The sequence below is a fragment of the Perca fluviatilis genome, chromosome 24 (genome assembly GCF_010015445.1).
Source record: "Perca fluviatilis chromosome 24, GENO_Pfluv_1.0, whole genome shotgun sequence".
In the NCBI taxonomy this organism is placed as follows: Eukaryota; Metazoa; Chordata; class Actinopteri; order Perciformes; family Percidae; genus Perca; species Perca fluviatilis.
The window spans coordinates 15,189,302-15,197,998 of NC_053135.1; the positions used below are offsets into that span (position 1 = coordinate 15,189,302).

At 43.8% G+C, this 8,697-nt stretch overlaps 1 long non-coding RNA gene across 1 annotated transcript; it reads right to left on the bottom strand.

Moving 5' to 3' along the window:
- Nucleotides 1-456: 456 nt before the first annotated feature.
- LOC120554280 lies at nt 457-1,352 on the bottom strand. Its single transcript, XR_005638353.1, has 3 exons — nt 1,215-1,352; nt 689-774; nt 457-531 (listed from the first exon to the last, which is right to left on the bottom strand). It is a non-coding gene; the product is annotated as an uncharacterized LOC120554280 (long non-coding RNA).
- Nucleotides 1,353-8,697: the final 7,345 nt, after the last annotated feature.

Consider the following 8,697-nt stretch of genomic DNA (forward strand, 5'->3'; position numbering starts at 1 on the left):
TATGTAAAAGGGGACTGAGCCTAAAATCTGAACCTCTGTGTTCAAAAAAAAAAATCAAAAAAAACTTTCTTGCACCTTCAATTCAATTTTATTTATAGTATCAAATCATAACAGGAGTTATCTCGAGACACTTTACAGATAGAGTAGGTCTAGACCACAATCTATAATTTACTAAGCCCCAACAATTCTAATAATTCCCCCAAGAGCAAGCAGTGGTGAGGAAAAACTCCCTATTAGGAAGAAACCTCGGACAGACGCAGGCTCTTGGTAGGCGGTGTCTGACGGTGCCAGTTGGGGATGTGATGAACATTGGCAATAATAGTCACATTAAAGATAATGGAACAGTGACTTCAAATGGTAGTCATAGTAGTTCATGTCATATCAGGGTGCTGCAGGGCGTTACGGGTGTTTTGGTAAATGGTGTGTTCAAAAAAAAAAAGGGGGAAAAGAGCTTTAAGCAACTGTAACCCTTTGAATGTTTGTCACGGTGATCGTGTAGGCTGTTGCATTCAGAAGCTGTTCTCTGAAAAACTTAATGGAGAAAAAACAGAATAAACATCAGAAGATCCACCTCATTCACTTCATCCCACAATGTATCTTGTGTACATGCATTACCGTTGATATGTCATTAATGTTAGTTGAAGAGCCTTCACAAAAATGGTTATTTTACACAATCTGATTAACATACCTGTTTCACACCTTCAGTGATGGTTTCATTGCTGACCACTCCAATAGAAGTTATCTTCATCTGTAGATGTACCAGTGATTCCAAGCCTGTAGGGATATAAAACAAACATTACATGTGTAAATTGATTAAAAAAAAACTGGGATTTGTGTATGTCAATGTAAAGTAATGTCAATGTAAAATAATTCTGTATTTGTGAGTTGTTGGGGCAGGTGTGTCCTTAAACATACCATTGTTACATGCATATTCATATATTTAACCAAGCTATAAAATGCATTTCAACTGCCTAATGATTTGGCTCTTAATCCATTTAAATGTTGAACTCACTTGTCGAGTAAATTGACAATAATTATAGTTTCAATTTGTGACCCATCAAATTGGAAGACGTGTTTGGTAAAAAATATCTATGTCAGGATGAGTTTAACCCTTCATTTATTGCTTTGAGCCATACATATTTTGTGAAAATCCTGTTTTACAACAAAGAGAGTGAATGAAAAAGGAAAATTAAAATGGATTACAAATAATATACCTTGGGCCGCAGTTGTTGTTAGAGCAGCTGTGGTTGTCGATCTGATTGTCGTTGGGGCAGCTGTGGTTGTCGTTGGGGCAGCTGTGGTTGTCGTTGCTGCAGCTGTGGTTGTTGTTGCTGCTTCTGTGGTTGTTGGGCCAGCTGTGGTTGTTGTTGCTGCAGCTGTGGTTGTTGTTAGGGCAGCTGAGGTTGTTGTTGCTGCAGCTGTGGTTGTTGTTAGGGCAGCTGTGGTTGTTGTTGCTGCTTCTGTTGTTGTTGTTGTTGTTGGGGCAGCTGTTGTTAGAGCAGCTGTGGTTGTCGTTGGTGCTTCTGTGGTTGTTGTTGGGGCTGCTGTGGTTGTCGCTGCTTCTGTGGTTGTTGTTGGAGCAGCTGTGGTTGTCGTTGCTGCTTCAGTGGTTGTTGTTGTGGCAGCTGTGGTTGTTGTTGGAACAGCTGTGGTTGTTGTTGGAACAGCTGTGGTTGTCGTTGCTGCTTTGGTGGTTGTTGTTGGAGCAGCTGTGGTTGTCAGTAGAGCAGCTGTGGTTGTTGTTGCTGCATCTGTTGTTGTTGGGGCAGCTGTGGTTGTTGTTGCTGCTTCTGTTGTTGTTGTTGTTGGGGCAGCTGTCGTTACAGCAGCTGTGGTTGTCGTTGGTGCTTCTGTGGTTGTTGTTGGGGCAGCTGTGGTTGTCGCTGCTTCGGTGGTTGTTGTTGTGGCAGCTGTGGTTGTTGTTGCTGCATCTGTCGTTGTTGTTGGGGCAGCTGTGGTTGTCGTTGCTGCTTCTATGGTTGTTTGAGCAGCTGTGGTTGTCGGTAGAGCAGCTGTGTTTGTCGTTACTGCGTCTGTTGTTTGGGCAGCTGTGGTTGGTGTTGGAGCAGCAGTGGTTGTGGTTGCTTCTGTGGTCGTTGCTGGGGCACCTGTGGTTGTCGTTGCTGCTTCTGTTGTTGGGGCAGCTGTCGTTAGAGCAGCTGTGGTTGTCGTTGCTGCAACTGTGGTTGTCGTTGCTGCTTCTGTGGTTGTCATTGCTGCTTCTGTGGTTGTCGTTGGGGCAGCTGTGGTAGTCGTTGCTTCTGTGGTTGTTGTTGGGGCAGCTGTGGTTGTCGTTGCTGCTTCTGTGGTTGTTGTTGGAGCAGCTGTGGTTGTTGTTGCTGCTTCTGTGGTTGTTGTTGGGGCAGCTGTGGTTGTCGTTCCTTCAGCTGTGGTTGTCGCTGCTTCTGTGGTTGTTGTTGGCGCAGCAATGGTTGTCGGTGGAGCAGCTATGGTTGTCGTTGCTGCTTCTGTGGTTGTTGTTGGGGCAGCTGTGGTTGTTGTTGCTGCAGCTGTTGTTGTCGTTGCTGTTTCTGTCGTAGTTGTTAGGGCAACTGTGGTTGTCATTGCTGCTTCTGTGGTTGTTGTTGGGGCAGCTGTGCTTGTTGTTGGAACAGCTGTGGTTGTCAGTAGAGCAGCTGTGAATGTTGTTGCTGCTTCTGTTGTTGTCGTTGGGGTAGCTGTGGTTGTCGTTGCTGCTTCTGTTGTCGTTAGAGCAGCTGTGGTTGTCGTTGCTGCCACTGTGGTTGTCGTTGCTGCTTCTGTGGTTGTCGTTGGGGCAGCTGTGGTTGTCGTTGCTGCTTCTGTTGTCATTAGAGCAGCTGTGGTTGTCGTTGCTGCAACTGTGGTTGTCGTTGCTGCTTCTGTGGTTGTCGTTGGGGCAGCTGTGGTTGTCGTTGCTGCTTCTGTTGTTGTTAGAGCAGCTGTGGTTGTCGTTGCTGAAACTGTGGTTGTCGTTGCTGCTTCTGTTGTTGTTGTTGGGGCAGCTGTGGCTGTTGTTGCTGCTTCTGTCGTTGTTGGAATAGCTGTGGTTGTCGGTGGAGAAGCTATGGTTGTTGCTGCTTCTGTGGTTGTTGTTGGGGCAGCTGTGGTTGTCGTTGCTGCTTCTGTAGTTGTTGTTGGAGCAGCTGTGGTTGTCGTTGCTGCTTCTGTGGTTGTTGTTGTGGCAGCTGTGGTTGTTGTTGCTGCATCTGTCGTTGTTGTTGGGGCAGCTGTGGTTGTCGTTGCTGCTTCTGTGGTTGTTTGAGCAGCTGTGGTTGTCGGTAGAGCAGCTGTGTTTGTCGTTACTGCGTCTGTTGTTTGGGCAGCTGTGGTTGGTGTTGGAGCAGCAGTGGTTGTGGTTGCTTCTGTGGTCGTTGCTGGGGCACCTGTGGTTGTCGTTGCTGCTTCTGTTGTTGGGGCAGCTGTCGTTAGAGCAGCTGTGGTTGTCGTTGCTGCAACTGTGGTTGTCGTTGCTGCTTCTGTGGTTGTCATTGCTGCTTCTGTGGTTGTCGTTGGGGCAGCTGTGGTTGTCGTTGCTTCTGTGGTTGTTGTTGGGGCAGCTGTGGTTGTCGTTGCTGCTTCTGTGGTTGTTGTTGGAGCAGCTATGGTTGTTGTTGCTGCTTCTGTGGTTGTTGTTGGGGCAGCTGTGGTTGTCGTTCCTTCAGCTGTGGTTGTCGCTGCTTCTGTGGTTGTTGTTGGCGCAGCAATGGTTGTCGGTGGAGCAGCTATGGTTGTCGTTGCTGCTTCTGTGGTTGTTGTTGGGGCAGCTGTGGTTGTTGTTGCTGCAGCTGTTGTTGTTGTTGCTGTTTCTGTGGTAGTTGTTAGGGCAACTGTGGTTGTCGTTGCTGCTTCTGTGGTTGTTGTTGGGGCAGCTGTGGTTGTTGTTGGAACAGCTGTGGTTGTCAGTAGAGCAGCTGTGATTGTTGTTGCTGCTTCTGTTGTTGTCGTTGGGGCAGCTGTGGTTGTCGTTGCTGCTTCTGTTGTCGTCAGAGCAGCTGTGGTTGTCGTTGCTGCAACTGTGGTTGTCGTTGCTGCTTCTGTGGTTGTCGTTGGGGCAGCTGTGGTTGTCGTTGCTGCTTCTGTTGTCGTTAGAGCAGCTGTGGTTGTCGTTGCTGCAGCTGTGGTTGTCGTTGCTGCAGCTGTGGTTGTCGTTGCTGCTTCTGTTGTTGTTAAACACTGTGCGTTGTTGTTGCTTAAACTGTGGTTGTCGTTGCTGCTCTGTGGTTGTTGTTTGGCTGCAGCTGTGTGTATGTTGTTGTTGTTGCTTTTGTTGTAACGAAAGCTGTTGGTTGTTAAGCTGTTTTGTCTGTGGTTGTCGTTAGGGCAGCTGTGGTTGTCGTTGCGCTTCTGTTGTTGTTAGAGCAGCTGTGGTTGTCGTTGCTGAAACTGTGGTTGTCGTTGCTGCTTCTGTGGTTGTTGTTGGGGCAGCTGTGGCTGTTGTTGCTGCATCTGTCGTTGTTGGAATAGCTGTGGTTGTCGGTGGAGAAGCTATGGTTGGTGCTGCTTCTGTGGTTGTTGTTGGGGCAGCTGTGGTTGTCGTTGCTGCTTCTGTTGTCGTTAGAGCAGCTGTGGTTGTCGTTGCTGCAACTGTGGTTGTCGTTGCTGCAGCTGTGGTTGTCGTTGCTGCTTCTGTTGTTGTTAGAGCAGCTGTGGTTGTCGTTGCTGAAACTGTGGTTGTCGTTGCTGCTTCTGTGGTTGTTGTTGGGGCAGCTGTGGCTGTTGTTGCTGCTTCTGTCGTTGTTGGAACAGCTGTGGTTGTCGGTGGAGAAGCTATGGTTGTTGTTGCTGCTTCTGTGGTTGTCGTTGGGGCAGCTGTGGTTGTCGTTGCTGCTTCTGTTGTTGTTAGAGCAGCTGTGGTTGTCGTTGCTGAAACTGTGGTTGTCGTTGCTGCTTCTGTGGTTGTTGTTGGGGCAGCTGTGGCTGTTGTTGCTGCATCTGTCGTTGTTGGAATAGCTGTGGTTGTCGGTGGAGAAGCTATGGTTGGTGCTGCTTCTATGGTTGTTGTTGGGGCAGCTGTGGTTGTCGTTGCTGCTTCTGTAGTTGTTGTTGGAGCAGCTGTGGTTGTCGTTGCTGCTTCTGTGGTTGTTGTTGGAGCACCTGTGGTTGTCGTTGCTGCTTCTGTGGTTGTTGTTGGAGCAGCTGTGGTTGTCGTTGCTGCTTCTGTGGTTGTTGTTGGAGCAGCTGTGGTTGTCGGTGCTGCAGCTGTGGTTGTCGTTGCTGCTTCTGTGGTTGTTGTTGGGACAGCTGTGGTTGTCGTTGCTGCAGCTGTGGTTGTCGTTGCTGCTTCTGTGGTTGTTGTTGGGACAGCTGTGGTTGTCGTTGCTGCAGCTGTGGTTGTCGTTGGAGCAGTTGTTGGTGCTGCAGTTGTTGGGGCAGCAGATGTAGGGGCTGCAGTTGTTGGGGCAGTAGTAAGGTTAGCTTCTTAGTTAGCAGTTGACAGTAATAGAATATAGCAGCAATTTCTACAGTCAAAAATCGCAAATATAGGCTTTTAAACCAAATACTACTAACAAAAACTGTTTTAGGCAACTCAAAAGTTAATGCAAAAGTAGCGTAAAGCATTACAATTCAGAGACAGTAACATTGTAATGTAACTAAATACTCTCAAATGACAGTAACTAATAATCCATAATGTATTACATTTTGGAAGTAACTTGCCCAACACTGGTGGACATGTAGGCTACTACTTGCATGTGCATGTGTGTGTGGGTATAGGGAATGGAGGGAGGCCCATTCTTATTTTGTGCCCAGGGCCTGTGGTCATGATAATCCATCCCTGAATAGAATATTTAAATGTCTATGTCTATTTGTAACTAAGACTGCTACAAAGCACAAATCATTTTAAACCTTTTTTTTTTTTTTACTATCTTTTTAAAAGCCAGACAGTGGCACCTGATGCCGTCTGCCAGCCAGGATTTCTGTTATGCTTGTTTATTGTCCTACAAAATCCATAACAGAGGACCATTCAGGCAGTAAATGCCACATTGAAAATTAATCAAAGCAATTAACCAATAGTTGTTCTTTATTTACACTGTTGGAATTATGTTTACGTTGTTTTCAACCAACTACAATTTATTTTTTTAAAAGGAGAGATGAAGTGTAGGCAGTAACAGCTTTGAATATAAAAACAGACTGAATCCTAAAAAATCTTCTGAACACTTCTAATGTCTCCAGTCTACTGTGATACAATATTGTACCAAATAGCAATATTAGAATGTAAAATACAAACAATCAAAGACATAAAAATAGAACTTGAATAGTTACTTTGTCCAGAGGATGCATGTAAATATCCAAACAAAAATATCCAACAAAGGATTTTTCTTTCCATGATGACTGGTGTTACTTCTCACCACTCCAGGTACTAAGGGAAGTGTTTTGTCAGTGATTGTAAATTGTGCATAGTTTGTGAATTACTCCTCCCTCTGGATGGAGTGACAGGGCATTGGCAACAGAGGCTACTTTTTTATAACCTGAAAAACCAGGAAATAGACACAAAGTAAACAATTTTACAAAATGTAGGACTCTTTTAAATAAATCTGCAGTAACTTTACACCATGCAGCATTGGGTTGATAATCTAGTTTGTTTAAAACAAAATTTTATTGGCAAATAGTTTAATTGCTGTGTGAGTCACCTTCTAGTAAGTCATGTTTTGGAAGGTTTTTGAACCTTTACCCACTTGGTCTTTGTATGAATGTTTTACATCAGTAAAATTAGTCTTTTCTCAAAGAATTACATTTCACATTTTAAGTTATAGCCAAGATGGGAAATGCTTATTTACAGTAGCCGTAGTTTAGTCTTTTGGGTAGAATGTGTTTGATTACAATACAGATAAAGGGTTACTTACACCGAATGTGCTACTAACACCACAGGACCACATTCATAACCTTAAATCCTGTATGAAAATGGCAGAGCTTGAGAATTATCCTATATTTGTTATGATTTTTTTTTGTGTAAGGACTTCGTTAATGTGTTGTTACTATTCTTCAAACACAGTGGAAGACCTTTGCTCAGCCATAGATTTAATACACAGGCATTTGTTTCACCATGGGAATGATTAAGTAATGCATGACAAATAAGTAGGTAATTATTCATAGTTTAATTGTAGTTCTCCACTGAGGATCACCTTGGTTTTACAACTAACTATCAAGTGACAATAAATCAAACAGAAAGGAAAGTCATCAACCGTGAAAACTGTGAGACTTTCTTGTGCTCTTGGCAAAGCCAAACCATTACTGGAAAACCGCATCAATGTTGCCATACAGGTTTATTTATGTGATGCTATTTATCTTTTCATCTGCTCTCTGTCATGGAAAGCTGGAGAAATGTGGACCTGAGGATAGTTTTGATGATTTAATAAGAACACAAAAAATGAACAAAAACGCTAAGGATTCCTGGAAACAAGCAGGCAAAACAGAAATCCAAAAAATAAAGTCCATGTAAAACAGAAAGCACAGGAACTCTAACACGAACCTGGAAGACAAACAAACTGAAATCCAAACTGGAGACAAAACACAATGATCTGACACTGGACAGGCGGAAACACAAAGATTAAATACAGAGGGTAACGAAGTAACAAGAGGCAGATGACACAAGGGCTGGGAAACAGGTGAAAAACATCAGGCAATCACAAGAGTGGAGAAACCAAAAGACAGGAAGTAAAACAAGACACAACAAGACAGAAAACCAGACTGTCAAAATAAAACAGGAAACAGAGCAAAATACAAAACCATAACACTCTCTGCTTTGTGGTCAGTTCAAAGTCTACTATTTTACATTTTTACTTTGGCTCGTACACACCTTTCTTTTGTTTTGCATTTACACAGCAATGGCTGTGTTGGAACACCAGATTTATTTTCAGCACACAGAGAAAATAAAGAGCTGAGAGAGAGATTGTTGAAGGTAGATGTAGAGGAGTAGTCGTGAGCAGGTTGCAGACACTCAGAATGAGTCAAAGATGATGTTGAGAAGATGGGATTTTATTATTACTTTCCCAATTAAGGCCTGCAGGCAAAACAAACAATTAACAAAACCAAAATTAAAGAAAAAAGGAAAAAAAAATACTTTCACAAAAAATAAAATAAATTGACGTGTGAGTCAAAAATTGTTAAATGATACAAAGATACAGCTGTATACAAGTTGACTTTTTTAACTAGTCACCAGAGCCTTCCACAGACTTACATCCTCACTCCTCTAGCTCCCCCCAACATGCCCTGAATTTCTTTCAGTTATCCGGCTTCACTAACCCTAACAACCGCGGTCCCGCATAACCTGTGTCACGACGGTGGTTATCAACTAGTTCAGTCAACCCAGGGTTTCCCAATCCAGCGGCGCGCTCGTTCACATAAAAGAGGCGGTGATTGCACATCACGACCAATCGCAAACATCTACCATATAGGTGGTGGGCCGAACGCTGCTATCTGCTTTAGTTTTTGAAATGATCGATCCTCGGCGATAGAGTAGCTGCTTTTATCACACAAACTAAATAGTTTTTTTCTGAACACGTATCCGTTTGTTGGCAGTGTCAAGTCGATCATATTTTTTTAAAAACTATATTTACGTTAAATAAACGGATTAGGCAAACGCGAGGGAGTACTATACATCTAACCAATCAAAAAACGAATTCTATCATCACGTGACAAAAGTCAGCCAATAATAGTCGTTCAAAATAAAGTGCCGTACTACACGACTCTAGCGTAAGCACATGTGGTTTTCTAGCT